The following is a 23,085-nucleotide window of genomic DNA, read 5'->3' on the forward strand; positions in this document are numbered from 1 at the left end:
GTTTGGACTCAAAGCAGGGTTGTGCTTGTGGGAAGGGAGCAAAGTGGCTGATTTCAGTGCTGGATGATCAGAAAGCTGAAAGATTCAGGCAGGGGGGAGATAGATTTTAAGTAGAAAGTTCAGGGCTTCAGTAAATTGTAGCACAGGTCAGAAGCATGACCAAGAGCTGGCAAACAGAGAACTGTTAAGGTCCCTTTACTCTGCACTCCTCAGACCCCATCTGGAGCACTGTGTGCACTTCTGGAGCCTCCAGCACAAGCAGGACATGGAACTGCTGGAGCCAGTCCAGAGGAGGACACCAAGATGCTGAGAGGGCTGCAGCAGCTCTGCTCTGAGGACAGGCTGAGAAAGTTGGGGCTGTGTCAGCCCTGGAGAGGAGAAGGCTTAGAGGAGACCTTACAGTAGCCTTTCAGTATATGAAGGGGGTTATAGGAGGACTGGAGATGCAGACACAGGGATGGATGCAGCCCCAAGGTGGATGCCGCTCAAGGATGGATGCAGCCCCCTAAAGGTGAATACAGCCCCAAGGATGGATGCAGCCCTAAAGGTGAATACAGCCCCAAGGATGGATGCAGACCCCAGGGTGAATGCAGATCCAAGGGTGGATGCAGACTCAAGGATGGATGCAGACCCCAGGGTGAATGCAGATCCAAGGATGGATGCAGACCCAAGGGTGGATGCAGACCCAAGGATGGATGCAGCCCCAAGGGTGGATGCAGCCCCAAGGGTGGATGCAGCCCCAAGGGTGGATGCACATTCTAGGATGTATGCAGACAGAAGGATAGCTGAACACTCAAGGATGGATATGCACCCCAAGACAGATGCAGACCCAAAGATGGATACAGACCCAAGGATGGAAGCTTGCCCAAGGATAGATGCCCAGAGCCTGATGTCCTCCAGAACCTCAATACCTCCATTTCCACTGCCCTTACTCATGAGGGAAAGCCCATCCCTGAATCCAGCAGATAATGCCAAAGCCTCTTCAGGCTCCCCTGACAGAAAGTCACTTTAATAATCTATAAGACATGGTTGATTGGACAGGGAAAAAGCCAACAACAGCAGAGCAACCCAAATCAATGCTCGATGGCAGCCGTTTGTTTGTTTCCTCCAACAGCCCTGTGGGACAACTCCTTCCTCACAGCTCCATCTGACTTTGAAAATGCCACAGACTGCACATGTCAGGGAATTTGAAACACAACACTCAGATGCCCATTGGATACCTTTGGGAAGGGGGGAAAGGGAGTAGCTGCAAGCACCACCACACACATTTCATTACCGTTTGGCTATTCCAGCTGGAAATAAACTCTCTGCGGCCGCTTTGGCGTGTTGAAAACCTGGCACCATCTTTTATTCTCTGCTCTCCTCACCCTCCTTGCTCCTTCCACCCATCAGCAAAAGTGGGAGGGAGTCAAAATTGCTGAGCAAAGGAGAGAATGTATGTGCATAAGGAAGGGGAAGCAAAGGACTGGGATTACAGATTTACTGCAGAGCACCGTGGGTGGCTCTCTGTGCTTGCACACAAGGAAATTGCCAGAGATGCAGATATTTTGCAGAGCTTTCTTATTTACTTTCTCTTTTTTTTATTTCCCTTTTCTTTTTTTTTCCTTTTGTTTTAATAATATCCTCCCCCCCCCTTTTTCTCTGCAAGGAAATAAGAGATTCAATCAGCCCTGGCAATTCCCTCACGCGCAGCCTCCAAACGGAGCTCTGGTTTTGATGCCAAGTGGTAATTCCAATGTTTTCACCCCAGACAGGCCTGGAAAGGCTCCACAGAAGGAGACTCCACAACCTCTCTGGACAGCCTGTGCTCTGGGACCCTTCCAGGCAAGAAGTTCCCCCTTGTGTTGAGCTGCAACCTCCTGTGCTGCAGCTTCCATCCATTGCTGCTTGTCCTGTCCCAGGCAGCAGTGAGCAGAGCCTGTCCCCCAGCCCACAGCCAGCACACTGCTATCAGCCCTGTCCTGAATGCCACTCCTCACCTGTCCACGAAGAGGGCAGCAGCAGCAGCAGGTCCTGCCGTGGTGTCAAACATGCTCAGCTGAGCACATGGCTCAGCAGGCCAGGGCAGGAGGCTGCAGCCAGCCTGCGTGGTGCAGAGGCGGCTTGGTGCCGAGGCTCTGCCTTGAGGCATGAAAAGCTCCTGGGATGAAGCATTTCAGCTCCTGAATTAAGCTCCCTGCAGCTTAAAAGAGGCAGTGAATAATGCAGAGAGGAAAATGAGCCCAGGACAAGCTGGCTGTCATCCAGTTTATCCAAACATTGCTATTTTTGGGGGCTTTGTTCGAGTTTCTGTGCTGCTCAGAGGCACATCCCCAGATCCCAGCTCTTTTGATCCACAACACACTGAATAATTCTCTTTTAAGCAATAATAAGAGAGGCTTCCCCCCCCCCCCTACCCCCCTCCTTTTCTTCTTCTTCTATTTTTTTTGACACCACTGCCATGGCAACGACTGATGTCATAAATGCAGGAGCATGACTTCATGGCAGGACATGAGGTCAGAAGGAGCTTGTGCTGGAGAGCAAATCCCACCTGCAGCAGAGAGGGGAAGGCAGAACTCTGAGCAAACAACAGATTGTTGCTTTGCATAAATGTCCTTCCACCTGGAGCACTGCTGAGGAGGAATGGTCCCTTCCAAAACGTCAGGCAGGGTGTTACAAGCAGAGCCTGCTGGAAAGCAGCTCTGTGGAGAAGACCTGGGAGTGCTGGGGGATAGCAGGATGACTTTGAGCCACCAGTGTGCCCTCCTGGCCAAGAAGGCTGTTGGCATCCTGGGGTGCAGCAAGAAGAGTGTGGCAAGCAGGCCAAGGGAGGTTTTACTTCTCCTCTGCTCTGTCCTAATGTGCCCACATCTGGAGTTCTGGGTCCTATTCTGGGCTCCTTGGTTCAAGAAGGAAAAAGAATGTGGCAAGCAGGGTGAGGGAGATTTTCCTTCCTCTGCTCTGTCCTAGTGTGCCCACATGCAGAGTTCTGGGCTGCCCAGTTCAAGAAGAGTGTGGCAAGCAGCTCAAGGGAGGTTCTCCTGCCCCTCTCCTCTGTCCCAGTGTGCCCACATCTGCAGTTCTGGGCTGCCCAGTACAAGAAGAGTGTGGCAAGCAGCTCAAGGGAGGTTTTCCTTCCCTTCTCCTCTGTCCTAGTGTGCCCCTATCTGGAGTTCTGGGTTTTATTCTGGGCTCCCCAGTTCAAGATGGACATGAAACTGCTTGAGAGGATACAGCAAAGGACTACAAAGATGATGAGGAGACCAAGGCATCTCTCATGAGGAAAGGCTGAGGGATTTGGGGCTTTTTAGCCTGGAGAAGAGCAGACTGAGGGAGAGTCTCATCAATGCTTATCAAGGATGTGTGCCAAGAGAATGGGGCCAGTCTCTTTTCAGTGGTTCCCAGTGACAGGACAAGAGGTAGCAGCCACAAACTTGCACATAGGAAGTTCCATGTAAACATGAGGAGGAACTCCTGTACACTGGGGGGTAGAAGAGTGGAACAGGTTACCCAAGGAGGTTGTGGAGACCCTATCCATGGCACAACTCCAAATCAGGCTTGATGGAGCTCTGAGCAACCTGACCTAGTTGGAGATGCCCCTGCTGACTGCAAGGGGGCTGGACTGGATGACCTTTAGAGGTCCCTTCCAACCCAGTGCATTCTATGAGTCTGTGGTTCCTGGGCCAGATGTGGCTGGAGAAAAAACTGTCCTCGTACATGAGGAGCCTTTGCCCTGGGTTGTGCTGGGTGAACAGAAGGCATGGGGTTAAATGCAGGCCACTTGGGGTGAACAGAAGCCATTCTGGCGGCTAGAAGCCACCTGGGGCCACAGAAGCCATCACTGGTGGCCGCTGCAGCAAAAGGCTCTGCTGCAAGAGCTGCTCGCAGGCTACCTCACTGCTGCTCAGCTGAGAGCCTCTTCAAAGGCATCCTGGACAAAAATAAAATGTACTGAGGCATTTTAAATTCAGCCTGGAGGCGATCTCTGTCTGCAGCCCTTGGTTCACATCACCATCTGGCAGGAGGAGCTGAAATCCATTTCCATCAGAGGCTTTGCCAGCAGGCGAAACCAAGCGAAGGTGGGAGCTGGTTCCTCACACAGTCAGGGCTCTCCCCGGGCTCCTCCTGCCTGGCAGCCTTCAAGACCACTGTCTGGGGAAGCAGGAGGCTTTTACTGCAGACCATGCTGGCATTGCCTAAATCTGCAGTGAAAAGCAAACCCAGAGAGCTCTTTGCCTCTCCAAATCTGTGATTCATGGTCTGGGGCATTGGCCAAGGCTCAGGAGATTCAGCTAGTGAAAGGGTCCTCTGCTTTATGCTTCTATCAACCTCCTGGGAGGGTTTCCTCTTGTGAATAACTTCGTAGAACCACAGAATGCCAGAGGCTGGAATCGCAGAATCATAGCATCAAGCAGGTTGAAAGAGAGCTCCAAGCTCAGCCAGCACAACCTAGCACCCAACCCTGTCCAACCAACCACACCATGGCACTAAGTGCCCCAGCCAGGCTTGGCTTCAACATCTCCAGCCACAAAGACTCCACCACCTCCCTGGGCAGCCCATTCCAATGCCAATCATTCTCTCTGATAACAACTTCCTTCTGACATCCAGCCTGAACCTGCTCTGGCACAGCTTCAGGCTGTGTCCCCTTGTTTTGTTGCTGGCTGCCTGGCAGCAGAGCCCAACCCCACCTGGCTACAACCTTCAAAGTTCATCTGGTCTAAGCCCTCCCCCCCCCCCCAGAACAGCATCACCTAGAGCAGATCACACAGGAACATGTCCAGGTGGGTTTTGAATATCTCCAGAGAGGAAGACTCCACAACACCCCTGAGCTGCCTGTTCCAGTGCTCTGTCACCCTCACAGGGGAAAAATCCCTCCTTATGTTTAAATGAAACTTCCTCTGCCTCAGCTGCCATGCAGTGCCCCTTGTGCTGGCATCAGGCATCACCCAGCAGAGCCTGGCTCTTCATATCTGAGGGTGAGAACCAAACCACAGCACCTGAAGAAGCCAGCACCCAGACAAACCCCTGGCACACATCTGGGCATCCCAGGTGTGTTTAAGCCTGAGCCTGGAAGAAGGTGGAGCAGAAGGTGAAGCTGAACTCTAAGCACATGGCACAACCCCGCACAGCCGTCAAGGAGTGTTTAATCAGCCAACACCATACAAGAGGGAGGGCTCTGTCTGAAGGGAGCCTGATTTTCCTGCCCATGCTGCTGCCTGCCTGCCAACAACAAATAGATTCATTTATCCAAGCTCTGTCATTGTCACCAGGCAAGTTTCTCCAGGCACAGGCCCCCAGCCAACTTCTATTGCTCACTTCATCACTCGCCGTGGCCCTGCTGCCTGGGCTGAGTTCTCCCAATCTATTATTCAAGTCAACCTGGGGCCTGGGGAAACACATCCCCAAGAGTTTGCAAATATCAGACTTGGAACAAAAGTCATTTCCTTCCCACCAAAGAACAACCAAATCATAATGAAGGAATGAGCATTAGAGAGCCCCTAGCTCAGTGAGCCCCTAGCATAAGGCCAAGGAGTCATTTTGCTGCTCTGGGGGCTTTCTGCTGGGCAGTGACAGGATGAGGACACGGTGTAGACACTGGGGCAGGAGTGCTGGAAGCTCAGGAGGTGTCAGCTTGGAGCTTTGCAGACCTCTGTGCTGACTTGGTGATGAAGGGCAATGAAGCTGGGGAGGGGCCTGGAGCAGAGCCCTGTGAGGAGAGGCTGAGGGAGCTGGGGGTGTGCAGCCTGCAGCAGAGGAGGCTCAGGGCAGAGCTCATTGCTGTCTGCTGCTGCCTGCAGGGAGGCTGTAGCCAGGTGGGGTTGGGCTCTGCTGCCAGGCAGCCAGCACCAGAACAAGGGGACACAGCCTGAAGCTGTGCCAGGACAGGTTCTGGCTGGATGTTGTTAGGAAGTTGTTGTCAGAGAGAGTGATTGGCACTGGAATGGGCTGCCCAGGGAGGTGGTGGAGTCCCCATCCCTGGAGGTGTTTAAGAGGAGACTGCATGAGGCACTTAGTGCACTGCTGCCCTCCCGCAAGCACAGATCTGCTGCTGAGCAGCCTTCTCCCTCCCTCCCTGCCCGTGACAGCCACCAAAGTGGGGCAAGCAGCTTGTCAGTGATTTCATGGTTCAGTTGTTGCCTTTGAGATTAAATATTCTTAAACAATCCCAGCAAGCAGCTTCAGAGCAATGCCTGAGATTCTTCTCTGCTCCCATGGCTTCAGCATAGCGAGGGAGACACAAGATTAAAAGGATGAGGTCAGGCTCTGCCCACCGTGAGGGGCAGCATTTATTTCTCCTGGACCAACAGGAGCTTAAAATCAGGGGAACCCTAATCTGCTTTTACAGTGCCTGCCTTTAATCAAAGCCTGCTGTAATTAATGTCCATGTTAATAGCTTATAAAGGCAGGGTGGATTTAACAGGGCAAGGTTTGCACAAAAGGAGTTTCAGCCAGGAGATGGAGGTCACAGAATCACAGGATTAACCAGGTTGGAAAAGACCTTTAAGATCATTGAGTCCACCTAACCTTTCTAATTAACTAACTCATGGCACTGAGTGCCTCATGCAGCCTCCTCTTAAACACCTCCAGGGATGGGGACTCCACCACCTCCCTGGGCAGCCCATTCCAATGCCAATCACTCTCTCTGACAACAACTTCCTAACAACATCCAGCCAGAACCTGCCCTGGCACAGCTTCAGGCTGGGTCCCCTTCTTCTGTTGCTGTTTTCCTGGCAGCAGAGCCCAACCCCACCTGGCTACAGCCTCCCTGCAGGCAGCTGCAGGCAGCAATGAGCTCTGCCCTGAGCCTCCTCTTCTGCAGGCTGCACCATGATGCAGCAGTTAAATTCTTCACATGCAAAATCCCAGCAGCTCTGCTGAGTAATGAGTGCCAGAAGAAGGGGAACAAGGTACATGGATGGTTGCTTTCCCCACACCACAACCCCATCAGGAGCTCCCACCCTGCACGGTGGGAGGCTGCAGCTGGTCTCGGCCATCGTGAGCTGGACCAGATGTCAAAGCCACATCTGGAGGAAGGTAGCAAGCAGCATCCTGGCATCACATCACTCAGAGTGCCAGCACAGGGACAAGAGTGCCAGAGTCCTGCCTTGCCATGACATATGAAGCATTTTGTGTCAGGAAAAAAACAGCCTTTGGTGGCTGGGCAGGGAGAAAAGAGGAACTTGTTGAATTAATCCAGAAATGTAATGTCCAGCTGGTGTGGAGTTTACAGGCATAAAGGATGATCGTGCTTTGAGGTCCTGTGCCACAGAGACCAACATTTTTTTGCTGCAGTGGGGCTATCAAGAATTGGGATTGTGTTTTATGGGGCTGAAATATGGCTCTATAAAGGACAGAGAAGATCTCTCTCTTCTCTCTTCGAGCAGCGAGCGAGTGGCGCTACAAAGGCACAATGAACTCCCTCGGAGCACTCCAGGATACTGCCATGCCAAAGCCTTCCTGTTCTTGCTATTAATTATTACTGTTATTGCATTCATTTCAGAGGCATCAATCTCCACACGATCTGGGTGCTGTGATATAAATTTAGCCCCCCAATTAGCATACATTAGCTAAATTAATGCAACTTAACCATATGTGGCGAAACCTTAACGTAAGGGAATGTGGAATAGATTGCAACCATTTAACACTGGCTCTCAGGACTTGATGAGACTGTAAATCTTCTTTAAGGACTCAGATTAAAGCAAGCAAGGCTTGCAACTGGCTTCATTTTACACAGGAGCAGCCCTTGCAAGTGCAGTGTTTTGCCACGCAGTTCATTTAGTGAGAGGTTTCATCCAATTTGCCACTTAATAGCATTGCTCTGCAATTAGAACCTTCCCTTTCACCCACAGCACCTGCAGGGCTTCACAAATAAGAATTCATTTGCACTGTGTCTGGGGAAGCCAAGGTGCAGCTACACCCCCCCAGGTTTTATGCAGAATGGCAATGAGTCCGGGGCTAAATGAAGCTGTTTGGTCAAGGGGAGCAGAGGCAGGGACCACGGCTCTGAAATCTTAGTTGCAGTTCTTTGCCCTGCTCATCCATCACAGCATCACAGAAACAGGCAGGTTGGCAAAGCCCTTCAGGAGCAGCAAGCCCAATCTAGAACCCTACTGTACAAGATTCACCTTAAACCATAGCCTTAAGCACCACATCCAAACCACTCCGAAACACAACCAGGGTTCATAGAATCATAGAATCAAACAGGTTGGAAGAGAGCTCCAAGCTCAGCCAGCCCAATCTAGCACCCAGCCCTGGCCAATCACTAAGTGCCCCAGCCATGCTTTTGGGATAGAATCAGAGAATTAGTCAAGGTTGGAAGGGACCTTTTCTTGAACACCTCCAGGCATAAAGACTCCACCACCTCCCTGGGCAGCCCATTCCAATGCCAATCACTCTCTCTGGCAACAACTTCCTCATAACATCCAGCCTGAACCTGCCCTGGCACAGCTTGAGCCTCTGTCCCCTTCTTCTGCTGCTGGCTGCCTGGCAGCAGAGCCCAACCCCACCTGGCTACAGCCTCCCTTCAGGGAGCTGCAGACAGCAATGAGCTCTGCCCTGAGCCTCCTCTGCTGCAGGCTGCACCCCCCCAGCTCCCTCAGCCTCTCCTCTCAGGGCTGTGCTCCAGGCCCCTCCCCAGCCTTGCTGCCCTTCTCTGGACACATTCCAGTTGGTGACTCCACCACCTCCCTGGGCAGCTCATTCCACTCCCTGACAACTCTCTCCAGGAAAAACTTGTTCCTAATGTCCAATCTAAACCTCCTCAGTCTCAGCTTGAGGCCATTCCCCCTTGTTCTGTCTCCACTGACCTGTGAGTAATTAGCTCACTGCTGCTGCACCTGCTTGTGCCAGCAGTCAAATCCCTTCTCAGCTCAGCTCAAACATCAAACTCCTGCATGGAGTGAAGGGTAGGAGGAGAACCCTGCAAAGCAGAGATGCTGGGTTCCAGCTGCTGAGATGACCATCTCATGGTGATGTCCACTCCATGGTGACAGCCACTCCTGAGTTATGTCTACTCCATGGCGATGCCCACCCCTGAGTTCTGCCCACTCCATGGTGGCACCCAGTCTTGGATCATGTCTACTCCATGGTGATGCCCACTCCTGAATTCTGCCCACTCCATGGTGACAGCCACTCCTGAGTTATGTCTACTCCATGGCTATGTCCACTCCTGAGTTATGCCCACTCCATGATAATGCCTACCCCATGATAATGCCTATTCCATGGTTGATACCCACCCCTGAGTGCTGCCCACTCCTCTCCTCTCCTCTCCTCTCCTCTCCTCTCCTCTCCTCTCCTCTCCTCTCCTCTCCTCTCCTCTCCTCTCCTCTCCTCTCCTCTCCTCTCCTCTCCTCTCCTCTCCTCTCCTCTCCTCTCCTCTCCTCTCCTCTCCTCTCCTCTCCTCTCCTCTCCTCTCCTCTCCTCTCCTCTCCTCTCCTCTCCCTCTCCCTCTCCCTCTCCCTCTCCCTCTCCCTCTCCCTCTCCCTCTCCCTCTCCCTCTCCCTCTCCCCTCTCCCCCTCCCCTCTCTCCCTCTCCCCTCTCCCTCTCTCCCTCTCCCTCTCTCCCTCTCCCTCTCCCCTCTCCCCCTCCCTTTCCTCTCCTCTCTGTTAAATGGTCAAACATTTTCTCCCCACCAGCATGCATTTTGCAGGAGGAGGCATCTGGCTTTACTGGAGGAGATGTTTTTACTGCATGCAATAACCAGGCAGAGCTCAGTGCCACTCCTGCTGAAACCAGCCCCCTGCCAGCTACTGATTTAGAGCCCACAGCAATCCAGCTCTTGCAGGTCCCAACCCACCTCTGTTGGGTACCAGGCAACACCTGTACAACAAGGGGAACCTCTTCACCTATTGCATCATCCCCAGGAGGTCTGTGTTTTGCTCAGCTAATCAGAGGAACAGGAGCAGCAACTGCTGTGTTTGGGTCTGCTGGGAGCAAACCCAACTACATTTCCCCCTTCTTGTGGAGCATTTTGCTGCTGCTAGCTCAGGGGAGCTGTGCTTCTCTGTGCCTCAAGAGGAGGAAGAGAGAGGAAGGAGAGTCAAGACATTGCCCTTGAAGAATGCAGGAGCAAGTCTATTAGTCATAGAAAATCCATTACTCAAGATGATGAATGCTCTTTCCTGCCCTGCTGTGTTAGCTTGCAGAATTAAACCCCAGACACATGTTGCAGCTCCGTAAGGACACTCAGGTACATGAGAGGTACACAGAGTACAAGACATGGAATTGCACTGGACAAGACATGCAGCTGGGCTGGCCAGTGAGCAACTGCCCCTTTCCAGCCTCCACCATTAGGAATCCCACCAGAGGATCCCAAATTCTCCATGGCATGTGATGGACCAGGAGCACATCTCTAGCTCTGCCTTGCTGAGACCTCATTTTGAGCATTGCCGTCAGGTTTGGGCTCCCCAGGTGAAGAGGGACAGGGATCTGCTGGAGAGAGTCCAAGGGAGGGCTGTGAGGATGATGAGGGGACTGGAGCACTGCCTGGTGAGGAGAGGCTGAGGGCCCTGGGGCTGCTTAGTCTGGAGAAGAGAAGAGTGAGAGGAAATTGAATCAATGTCTATAACTGAGGGCTGGGGGTCAGGAGGGGGGGACAGGCTCTGCTCACTGCTGCCTGTGATAGGACAAGGAGCAATGGATGGAAGCTGCAGCACAGGAGGTTGCAGCTCAACACAAGGGGAAACTTCTTGCCTGGAAGGGTCACAGAGCCCTGGCACAGGCTGCCCAGAGAGGTTGTGGAGTCTCCTTGTGTGGAGCCTTTGCAGGCCTGTCTGGATGTGTTCCTGTGTGCCCTGAGCTGGATTGTGTGGTCCTGCCATGGCAGGAGGGTTGGACTCATGCTGTGATCCTCTCTGGAGAGTCACTGCATTGCCCCAGCTGCACCAAGGGAGGACCTGGAGCAGCCCCAGTGCTGTGAGCAGAGCAGGGAGAGGATTTGTTCAACAGAGAGAGCTCAGAGGTGCCCATGAGATCCAGCCAGAGGGATGCTCATGGGAAAAAAGGGAAGCTGGTGTCTCGCCCATGGACTATCCTGAGGCATCATTTCTGAGGTCCAAACACATCTTGCAGGCATCAGCAGCCCAGTTCCTGCAGTGTGGGGGCAGATCCTCACACAAAAAGCCTTTGAGACTGAACCAACAAGAAAAGCAATTAGGGAAGGCAGATCTAAGTGCAGTAGAATAGGAGAAAAGAGATGAGGTAAGTGAAATCTCTGCTCTCCCAGGGATCCCACAGAGCTTTCACACATCCTGGGGATCCAGCCTTGAGGGCGGCAAGACCTGCTGAGCTCCAAAAGGCTTTCCCTGCCTGCACCCTGCCAGAGCTCCTCAAGGCTCCAAAACCTCCCTGGAGAGATGTTCAGGACCAGGTTGGATGTGTCCTTGAGCGACCTGCTCTAGTGGGGTTGGAACTGGCTGAGCTTTGAGGTCCCTTCCAACCTAAACCATTCTATGATTCTATGATGCTGAATGTCTCAAGGTCCTCAGCACCACCCTCAGCAGGAACACACTGATGGAGGCAAATGTGATTATTCCCCCCCCCCCCCCCCAATATTAAACCAATCTCAAACTGCTTCAGAACCTGATGACAAGAGGCTGATCTAATCAACTGCTCCAAAACATTTCACCTTTGGAGTGAGCAAAAAAAAAATAGCAAAGGAACTGTTCCAAACCCTCTGAAACCTGAGGTTGGTTGGGTTGGGGTTGGGTTTTTTTCCCCACCTCACACATCATCCTTTGAGATGTTGGGACACAATGCCAGGAAATGTGGAAACACAGGGATGGTCTGAGAGATAAAAGCTTGGAAATTTCACTTCTCCCTGCTTAGCTGAGAGCTCAATATTTTGGAAGCAGGTTTTGAAAGCTGGGGATGAAGGAATATTAATGATGCTCTAGGGTGAGCAGTAAAATGCACTGATGCTGCTGATAAATTGTGCCACTGTTGGGGTGCTGGATGGGTACAAGCTGATCTGCAAGGCAGTTTTGTGCTGGGCTCTGCTGGAATTGGTGGAGGAGAAAGGTTAGAGTGGGTGACTCCTGGCTGTACTGGGATGTGATGATGAAACCTGGTGGTAATTCTTCAGCTTAGAATGATTGTAGAATGGGTTGGGTTGGAAGTGACCTTAAAGATCTAATTCCAAGCCTTTCCCTTGAGCAGGGACATGTCCCATTAGATCAGGATGCACAAACCCTCATCCAGACTGGTCTTAAACACTTCCAGGGATGAGGTGTCCAATGACTGCTGGAGAGCAGCCCTGTGGAGAGGGATCTGGGAGTGCTGGTGGAGAACAAGGTAACCATGGCACAGCAATGTGCCCTTGTGGCTGAGAAGGCCAATGGGATCTTGGGGTGTATTAAGCAGAGTGTGCCCAGCAGACCAAGGGAGGTTCTCCTTCCCCTCTACTCTGCCCTGCTGAGACCTCATCTTGAATACTGCCTTCATTTTTGGAATCCCCAGTTGAAGAGGGACAGGGATCTGCTGGAGAGGGTCCAGTGGAGAGCTACAAGGATGATGAGGGAGCATCCACAACTTTCCTGGGCAGCCTGTGCCAGTGTCTCACCACCCTCACTGCAAACAACTTCTTCCTAACATCTCTCTTCAATTCAGGAGCCCAGAAGTAGACACAGCACTCAAGGTGCAGCCTGAGCAGTGCTGAGCACAGAGGCAGAAGAACCTCCCTTGTCCTGCTGCCCACACTGCTCCTGAGCCAGCCCAGGATGCCATTGACTCTGCTGCCCACCTGGGCACTGCTGCCTCAGCTTCAGCTCCTCTCTGCCAGCACCCCCAGCTCCCTCTCTGCCTGCCTGCTCTCAGCCACTTTGTATAAAACAAGGGTAGCATAAAACCTCCAAATTATTCATCACTCCCCAGTCCAGGCTTCTGCTTGTGCTTTTCATCTTGCAAATAAGATGTCAGCTCTCAGGAGGCTTAATTGTGTCTCTGCTTCCCTGATTTGGTGGCCCATCTCTAACGATTTGCCATTAAGTCCCCCACCTGCACAAATTCCTGTGCTTATTGGCTTCATTTGGAGACACTGTGGCCAGCTTTTCATGTCAGCAGGAGCTATGACAGAGCTCCTGGATGAAGAGAACCGACTATAAAAGGTGCTAATAACCAAATCAATCTAACATCACAGTGCATATTTAGAATGGATCCTACCTTTTCTAACCCCACCGCCAGCAGCAGCACCAGGCAGCGCCTGATAACAGCAGGGTGAGCAGCAAAGGGAGATCCCTTGATTTAAAAGCTGATGTGTGGCAAGGTAATGGGGTTAAGGATGAATTGCCACTTCTAATAGCTCCCCACCAGCATCCACCTCACTGGCAGGGCCTCCCAAACAACAGAAGACGAAGATGCAGCCTGCAATCAGCTCATCTCGGTTTAAGTTCCTTCCTAATGAGCTTGGGAATGACTTCCTGCTGTTTGGCAGCATCATTTTAGAGTTAAATATCAGCTGATTTGTTCTTTAATGTGCTGGTAGCACACAAAGGGTTCTGCACTTAGCAACCCTGCCCTGTGGAATGCTAGAATGGTTGGAAAGATCTCTAAGATCACCAAGCCAGTTCTGGAGCCCCTGGGACAAGAGGGCTGTGGAGATGCTGGAGAGTGTCCAGAGCAGGGCCAGGAGGATGCTCAGAGGCTGCAGCAGCTCTGCTGTGAGCACAGACTGAAAGAGTTGGGGCTGTGCAGGCTGGAGCAGAGGAGGCTCCCAGGTGACATTCTTGTGGCCTTGCAGCATCTGAAGGGGCTACAAGAGAGCTGGGGAGGGATTTTTTAGGCTGTGAGGGAGTGGCTGGAGTGGGGGGAATGGAGCAAATCTGGAGGTGGGGAGAGTGAGGCTGGAGGTGAGGAAGAAGTTGTTGAGCAGGAGAGTGGCGAGAGGCTGGAATGGGTTGCTCTGGGAGGTGGTTGAGGCCCCATGGCTGGAGGTGTTTAAGGCCAGGCTGGATGAGACTCTGCCAGCCTGTGACCCTTCCAGTCAAGAGTTCCCCCTTGTATTGAGCTGGAACCTCCTGTGCTGCAGCTTCCATCCATTGCTGCTTGTCCTATCACAGGCAGCAGTGAGCAGAGCCTGTCCCCCCCTCCTGACTCCCAGCCCTCAGTTATAGACATTGATTCAATCCCCTCTCAATCTTCTCTTCTCCAGACTAAGCAGCCCCAGGGCCCTCAGCCTCTCCTCACCAGGCAGTGCTCCAGTCCCCTCCTCATCCTCACAGCCCTCCCTTGGACTCTCTCCAGCAGATCCCTGTCCCTCTTCACCTGGGGAGCCCAAACCTGAAGGCAGTACTCAAAATGAGGTCTCAGCAGAGGCAGAGTAGAGGGGGAGGAGAACCTCCCCTGATCTGCTGGACATACTCCAGATGCAGGGCTGGTTGTAGAGGACGTGATGGAAAATGAAGCTCCAGCCTGGGAGATCATCTTTTTTCCCCCCTGCCCTTGCAGAAGGCACTTGGTTGGCTTGGGGTAGCAGAGCAGGCAGGGCTCAGATTTATATCCCTGAGTATTGCAGCCTGAGCTCTCAGCTGCTGCTGCTTTTAACTGCAGCCTTGACACCACTCTGTTTCCTCAGTGTACAAATCTGTCAAGGGTGCTGGCTGAGCCACTGCAGACAAGCATTTATTACTCCTTTTCTTCCCCCCCCCCCCCCCCCCCCCACCCCATTTCCTCGAGTCTCAGAGTTTTACATAGCCCAAAAAAAGCAATGAAAAACAACAGCAAGGCTTTGATATTCCCTGGCACACCTTGTGCACGGATCACAGCCTCCTCCCGGTGTCACCACCCAGCTCATGCTGCTCCTGTTGGGATGTGGGGAGAGAGGTGGCTTGGCTGCTTGCTGCAGGTGCCTGGGGAAAGGTTTGGGAGGGAATGGACTCGACATAAAAGGAAGTTTTGCCCTGTTTTTCTTTGCAGAGTGGACTCACAGCACAGCAGAGGGCTCAGGTCGAGGCAGGGGCAATGCATTCGTGCCCCGTGGATGTGGATCTCCTTGCAGCTACTCACAGCTGTGAGTCTTCCCCACTCATAGGACAACCTGGTGAAGCTGCCTTCAGCTTTGGCCCTAGGTATGGAATGCTCCAGATCCACACCAGCACTCTGGTCTGACTCCAGTTCTGGATGCAGTCGGGGAGTGGGGGATTGATGTAATTGCAGGGACCACCCCCTCTGGGTGCCAGAGAAGGCATTAAAGGAGCTGATTTCAATTTCCACCTTCTGAGGGGTGTATTAATAATCAGTGTGGGTAAATATCCTCCTTCCAATTATGACAAATAGCTTGTAGGTAGAGTGTCCTTTCAAACAAACATTAGATGCCTTATTAAATCTAAATGAAATGCTCACCAAGGGCCATTCATTGGGGGGAGTGGAGGGAAGTGGTTCCAAAAGTAATTAGCAGGTCACCTTTGCTGGTCTGGTACTGCTCGACCTTGGCTCCCCTGAGAGACAGCCCCAGATAATGCACCAAACACTTGGCTGCTGAATGGCTCTGATGAAATGCTCTTGACCTCAGGAGGCACTCCAAAGTGAGGAACAGTTAATGATGAAAGGCTTCAGGAAGAGATTGGTTTAATTTCTGGCCGTAACATGCAATTTTCAGTCTGTTGCTTGCTGGGGGAGGGAAGGGAGGAGAGTACATGGGACAGAGAGAGGAGGTTGCAAGTCAGTGTTTAACAAGATCTGGTTAAAGAGCACTGCTGGAAGGCTCTGTGCATCTGGGCCAGTGATGCTCTAGGAGATGCACAGCACTTGCCTCAGCCCTCTCGAAATTCATGGCAGATGTAGCCACTGAGCAGCCCCTCAGAGTCTTTGGTGGGTGCCACTCCTAACACACTGCACTGTCCTCCCTGGCTTACAGCATCCTCTGAGCTGTCCTCATGGTCTCCCAGCAAAAGAGCCCCTCACCCTTTATGCTTTATCTCTCCATGTTTTGTTATTCCTGGTTCCTTCTTCCCAGGCTACAGCATCAGCTGAGGTGTCAGAAGGAGTCCAACACCTCTTTGTCAGCCTGTGATTGCTTCAGCCCCTGAAGCACTTCCTTCTCTCTCATTCTGAAGGCAATAAAAGTAATGAGAAGAATATCCCTGCCATCTGCTTCCCAAGACCTTCACCTGAGCTAGAAAGGCTTTCTCTGGCTCTGCCAGACACCAGCCCCTGGGCAGCAGGAGTTGGACCCATCAGTCTGGGTGCCCTTTCCACCCCTAGGCTCTCCCCAGCACAGGGACACATGCAAAAGGTTGCAAGTGGAGAAAGAAACATCAAGGTGCAGCTCTTGGTTTGGAGAGGCAGAGCAAGGGAAGGAGAGAGGAGATTGAAACTGGGTGTTAGGATGATCCTTGTGGTCCCTTCCAACCCTGACTGATTCTGTGATTCTGTGAATCTGTGAGTCTATGAATCTGTGATTCTGAATCTGTGATCCTGTGACCCTGTGAGTCTGTGATCCTGTGAGTCTGTGATCCTGTAATCCTGTGAGTCTGTGATCCTATGAGTTTGTGATCCTATGAGTCTGTGACCCTATGAGTCTGTGATCCTGTGATTCTGTGACCCTATGAGTCTGTGATTCTGTGATCCTGTGAGTCTGTGATTCTGTGATCCTGTGAATCTGTGATCCTGTGATCCTGTGAGTCTGTGATCCTATGAGTCTGTGACCCTGTGATCCTGTGATTCTGTGATCCTGTGAGTCTATGATTCTGTGACCCTATGAGTCTGTGACCCTATGAGTCTGTGACCCTGTGATCCTATGAATCTGTGATCCTATGAGTCTGTGACCCTATGAGTCTGTGACCCTGTGATCCTATGAATCTGTGATCCTATGAGTCTGTGACCCTATGAGTCTGTGACCCTGTGATCCCATGAATCTGTGATCCTATGAGTCTGTGATCCTATGAGTCTGTGACCCTGTGATCCTATGAGTCTGTGACCCTGTGATCCTGTGAGTCTGTGATCCTATGAGTCTGTGATCCTGTGATCCTATGAATCTGTGATCCTATGAGTCTGTGATCCTATGAATCTGTGAGTCTGTGATCCTATGAGTCTGTGATCCTGTGACCCTATGAGTCTGTGATCCTATGAGTGTGATTCTGTGAGTCTGTGATCCTATGAGTCTGTGATCCTATGAGTCTGTGATCCTGTGAGTCTGTGATCCTGTGACCCTATGAATCTGTGATCCTGTGAGTCTGTGATCCCATGAGCCTGTGACCCTATGAGTCTGTGACCCTATGAATCTGTGATCCTGTGAGTCTGTGATCCTGTGAGTCTGTGATCCTGTGACCCTATGAATCTGTGATCCTGTGAGTCTGTGATCCTGTGAGTCTGTGATCCTGTGACCCTATGAGTCTGTGATCCTATGAATCTGTGATCCTTTGAGTCTGTAAGTCTGTGACCCTGTGACTCCAAGGCTGGAGCAAGGCTTGCCAGCAGAGCTGCATGGTCCCCACAGAGCCAGGCTTGATGACAATGACAACTTGTGTGCACCTGCAGCATTTCATACCTAGGGCCAAAGCCACCCAGTAAATGATTCCAAACCCTCACAACCTGCCCTGTGAGTGCTAATGCTGAGGCTTTCAGGACTTGCTTGAGGTCAGAGAGACACAGAGAGAGAGGCAGTGGCTGGCCATGGTGTGCCTCTGTGTTAGCTCCCAGCTCACACTTCTCCCTGCAGCTCTCAGAGGAAATGAGGGTGATTTCCCCCACCCCCCTCCTTTGCAGCTGAATGCAGAAAGATGTATTGGTTCAATCTAAAGGCAGAGCAAATAGTCACAGGGCCCTGGCTCCAGAGGGATTTTTTGGTTCTTTTTTTATACCAACTAATTACATTTAAACAAATTCTCACTGTTGAGCTTGTTGGGAAGTGTCAGCTCCTGTTTTTGTCATCTGCTGTCACAGGGCTCGTTCTGGCTGTGTTTGCTTAGTGCTTTCATTAACCTTTCAGGACATCTTGCTTATGAAAGAGTGGGACAGGTGAGCGATGTGCCACTGTGCCTGAAGTTTGAGTTCAGCTGTACTTGAAGTGGTCTCTGCCCTGAGCTTTGGAGGGGTCCAGTCCCCATCCTGCGTGTTCCTCTGTGGCCACTCATCACAAAGCTAACCCTGGAGAAAGGCAGAGTTGCAGCACACACAATAATATCCAAGGCTCTCTCTCTATATATACTTAATTGTCTCCTGTGCTTTGAGTGAAAGGCAGGACATGACCCTGCTCCAAGCCATTTGGCCTTTCATGATGGGGAAAATGATGTTGGAAAGTCTTCTGGGAACTTATCAGAGAACCATAGAATCAGGCAGGGTTGGAAGGGAGCACAAGGAGCAGCCAGTTCCAACCCCCCTGCCATGCCCAGGGACACCCTACCCTAGAGCAGGCTGCACACAGCCTCAGCCAGCCTGGCCTTAAACACCTCCAGCCATGGGGCCTCAACTTGGGCAACCCATTCCAGCCTCTCACCACTCTCCTGCTGAGGAACTTCATACTTCCCAATTGCATGCATCTGGCTGAAAAGCCTCAGTGAAGACCTTAGCCATCTAAAAACAGTAGGAGAGAAGTAAATGGCTCCAGGGGGCTACTCTGAGTCACAGGAGACTGGGTGGAAGGACCTTGAAAAATCATTGAGTCAGTTCTTCTGCCTCCAGGCAAGATCAGCTCGACCAAAACCACTGCTGACAGATGTTTGTCTGATCTCTCCTCCAGAATCCCTCCTGCTGCTATTTTCATCCTGTTACTACTTTCCATGGGAGCAGTGAACTTGGTTAAAAAGGAAAAAAGGGAGAAAATTGAAGTCTCTTCCTCTCTGTGAGAAACTTGAAGGCACTTGGTGAAATCTTCCTTCCCTTCAGCCTTTTCTTCTACAGAGCAAAGGAATCTTCTTCTTCTTGCCTTCCCCCACCCCCTCTCTCCCCTTCTGCCAAGGTGATCTCTGGACCCTTTGCCTTACTCCCTGCTTTCTTCTACCCATTTTCCCTGCCTGCTCCCTGCCTTAGCTGCTCTTGACTTCTCATTGGGAGGTGCCCATTTTTTCTTGCTCCTCTTTCCAACCCTTCATGTTTAAGTGAGACTCCTAGATCTAGACACAGCAACAACATTCCCTCAAGAGCCATCTGAAGTTTCTCAGTGTCTCATCTAGCCAGGAGGGAGGTCAGCAAAGAAGTGCTGGCTTGGCCTCATGCGGCTCTCTGCAAGATGCTAGAGGGCTGCAGAAGGATTCATCTGAGATTTCACTCTGATCTTCCCATCCAAGGCAAAACTGAGGCTCCCCAGGACCAACACCTTTAAAGGAAAGCTTCTCCAAATGCCTGGCCCCAGGGAAGAGCTGCCAGCTGCAGCCTCTCCTAACAGACTCACACCCATCACTCACCAAAGGAGGATGTGCGCCGCAGGAGAGTGAAACCCGAAGGTGAGCGACGCTCTGCCAAGCTCTCCTCTTGGAGTGTGCTTCTCATTAAGCTCCTCTGCTGTCAAAGCCTCCTGATGCTGAGAATTTATTCATTGCTGCAAGGAAATGGCCACCCCTAGAGCCTCTGATTTATGCTCTGCATCTCCAGGCAGTAGCCACCACTCCATCACTTCCTCCCAAGGTGCAGGGAAGAGCTCCTGGTGGCACTTAGCTCTTCCCCACCCAGCCTGGCACCTGGGGTGGGCAAAGTTTGTACTGAGCCTGGGCTGCTCAACAGCTTTGGCAGCAACAGCTCCAGCTGGTAATGATAAAGTGGGTGGGGAGGAATGGTACCTGAGTTTAAGGCCATGGTGCATCCCATAAGTCAGGGTAGGCAGAGCCAGGACAGCTGCTTTTGAATTGCAAAGCTCCCAGCTCTGGGGAAGGACAAGATTCATCTGCCAACCAAACCAACACTGGGCACTTGCTCAGCTCCTCTGAAGCTGATTTAAGAGCCTTGCTGCTGGCTACCTGAGTAGGGGAGCCACTTTCTGTCATCAGGTGGAACAGATGGGCCCTGCTAAACTCACTCCAAGGTCTTTCTTTTGGAGGGTGAGGACTAAAGATCAATAATTCCTCTTCCTCCAGCTCACCCTGCTCTGTGGTCAGGTCAGGCCTTGGTCACAAATCCCTCACTCTACATGTAGTAGCTGCTAGCCCCAGCCATTCTCTTAGGGGAGAAACTTTGATCTGAAATAAATGGGCTTGATCTCACCACAGACAACCCTCACAGCTTGCCTGTGATGGATTGGCAAACACATTTCACCCGGGCACTGACAGGTTGGCCTCTCTGGCACTGACAGGTTGGCCTCTCTGGCACTGACAGGTTGGCCTCTCTGGCACTGACAGGTTGGCCTCTCTGGCACTGACGGGTTAGCCTCTCTGGCACTGACAGGTTGGCCTCTCTGGCACTGATGGGTTAGCCTCTCTGGCACTGACGGGTTGGCCTCTCTGGCACTGACAGGTTGGCCTCTCTGGCACTGATGGGTTAGCCTCTCTGGCACTGACAGGTTGGCCTCTCTGGCACTGATGGGTTAGCCTCTCTGGCACTGACAGGTTGGCCTCTCTGGCACTGATGGGTTAGCCTCTCTGGCACTGACAGGTTGGCCTCTCTGGCACTGATGGGTTAGCCTCTCTGGCACTGACAGGTTGGCCTCTCTGGCACTGACGGGTTGGCCTCTCTGGCACTGACGGGTTAGCCTCTTTGGCACTGATGGGTTGGCCTCTCTGGCACTGATGGGTTAGCCTCTTTGGCACTGATGGGTTGGCCTCTCTGGCACTGATGGGTTAGCCTCTTTGGCACTGATGGGTTGGCCTCTCTGGCACTGATGGGTTAGCCTCTTTGGCACTGATGGGTTGGCCTCTCTGGCACTGACAGGTTGGCCTCTCTTGCTCCTCATTGTAGAAAGGAAACTGCACAGTAGATGCTTCAGGTAGATCCACTTGGAGCCCTCTGTGCAGTTCTGGAGCCCCCAACACAAGCAGGACATGAAACTGTTGGAGACAGTGCAGAGAAGGCCACCAAGATGCTCAGAAGCTGCAGCAGCTCTGCTCTGAGCACAGGCTGAGAGAGTTGGGGCTGTGCAGGCTGCAGCAGAGGAGGCTCCCAGGTGACCTTCTTGTGGCCTGCCAGGGTCTGAAGGGGGCTACAAAAAAGCTGGGGAGGGACTTTTAAGGCTGTGAAGGAGTGGCAGGAGTGGGAGGAATGGAGCAAAGCTGGAGGTGGGGAGAGTGAGGCTGGAGGTGAGGAGGAAGTTGTTGAGCAGGAGAGTGGTGAGAGGCTGGAATGGGCTGCCCAGGGAGGTGGTTGAGGCCCCATGGCTGGAGGTGTTTGAGGCCAGGCTGGCTGAGGCTGTGTGCAGCCTGCTCTAGGGTAGGGTGTCCCTGGGCATGGCAGGGGGGTTGGCACTGGCTGCTCCTTGTGGTCCCTTCCGACCCTGACTGATTCTGTGATTCTGTGATCCTTTGATTCTGTGAAACCCACTGCTGTCATCTCTGCTTTGTCCACAGGGTCCCAGCAGAGAAGTTCCACATCAAGAGTCTGGTGAGGCCACAGCTCCTCACAGGCTTCACAGTGCCCAGCTTGGGTACCTGAGCTCTAAGCATGGCAAACATCATCCATTCTGCCAGTGATTTGTTCTGCAGCTGCCAGGGTACCTCAGAGGCTCGGGAAGAAATCCTAAGTGCAAAATTGCAAGGCACAAAGGAAGGATTTGAGGACTGTCAGAGGCATCAACAGCAGTGGAGAGGTGGAAGGTGGAAACAAGCAGCCCAACTGCTCGATGATCTCTTTGGGTCCCTTCCAAACCCTGACATTCTGTGATCCTGTGAGCTGCTGTTTTTAAGCCTCCTTTTTTAACCTGTGCTTTTTTAGAGACATTGGAGGTAGGGCTCTGGACCATCACAGGTGACATCATACATTTGGATCTCAGGAAGCCTCCATGGAAGATCTCTAGTGTCAGCTCTGCTGGCTTTTTTTAGCTAGTAGACAAGCCAAGGAGATAGAGAAAAACTCCTGAGGGCACAGCAAGAGGAGAGAGCCAACTGCAGGATGAAGAGTCTGGCAGCCAGCTTGGGCTGGGGTGGGTGAGCTCACCTGAGCTTCACACAAAGGGCATTCCAACCTGGTTTGTCTCCAAGGAGCACAGCCTGACACTTGGAATAGGGCAGCAAGGCTGGTGAAGGGCCTGGAACACAAACCTTATGAGGAGAGGCTGAGGGAGCTGGGGGTGTGCAGCCTGCAGAAGAGGAGGCTCAGGGCAGAGCTTGTTGCTGTCTGCAGCTGCCTGCAGGGAGGCTGTAGCCAGGTGGGGTTGGGCTCTGCTGCCAGGCAGCCAGCAACAGAAGAAGGGGACACAGCCTGAAGCTGTGCCAGGGCAGGTCTAGGCTGGATGTTGTTAGGAAGTTGTTGTCAGAGAGAGTGATTGGCATTGGAATGGGCTGCCCAGGGAGGTGGTGGAGTCTTTGTGGCTGGAGCTGCTGAAGCCAAGGCTGGCTGGGGCACTTAGTGCCATGGTGTGGTTGGTTGGGCAGGGCTGGGTGCTAGGTTGTGCTGGCTGAGCTTGGAGCTCTCTGCCAACCTGCTTGATTCTATGATTCTAGGAGCATCCTACCTTGGAGAAATGTCACTCTCATCCCAGCAGCAGCTCAGTTTTCCTCTGGCACAGAACCTCACCTTTCCCATGGCAGCAGCAGCAGTACTTTGGAAGCAGAGGCTTTAGGAACACCAGGAGATGGCTGCCTGCTCCCAAGGGAGGGCAGCTGCCCCTTCCTTCCTGCTCCTCCTCTTTAGTTAATCAGAAGGTTTAGGTGATAGGCTGGACTTGATGACCTTAGAGGGTTTTTCCCAACCTGGTTAATGCTGTGACTCAGTGAGGCAGCAGGGCACAACAGCATCCAACCTGCTTGATTCCATGATTCTGTGATTCAATTTCTTTTCCTGGAGGATCAAATCTTTCTTCCCTTTCAGCAACTTCCTCCAATGAACCAGTTTGATGTTTCCTAATGCCAGAGCTCATTCCACCAACACATAATGGGAGGGGGGGGGGGGATGGTGTTGCTGCAAAGAGGCTTTCCCACACAAGCAGCATTTAATCCAGGCTTAATAAATCCTTCCCAAAGGCTAATTAATGCCTTGCCTTGGTCCTGTGAGCTCCCTCAGGTAGCACAGAGTGTTCCAAAGCACACAAA

Source organism: Pogoniulus pusillus, chromosome 35, assembly GCF_015220805.1.
Source record: "Pogoniulus pusillus isolate bPogPus1 chromosome 35, bPogPus1.pri, whole genome shotgun sequence".
Lineage (NCBI taxonomy): Eukaryota > Metazoa > Chordata > Aves > Piciformes > Lybiidae > Pogoniulus > Pogoniulus pusillus.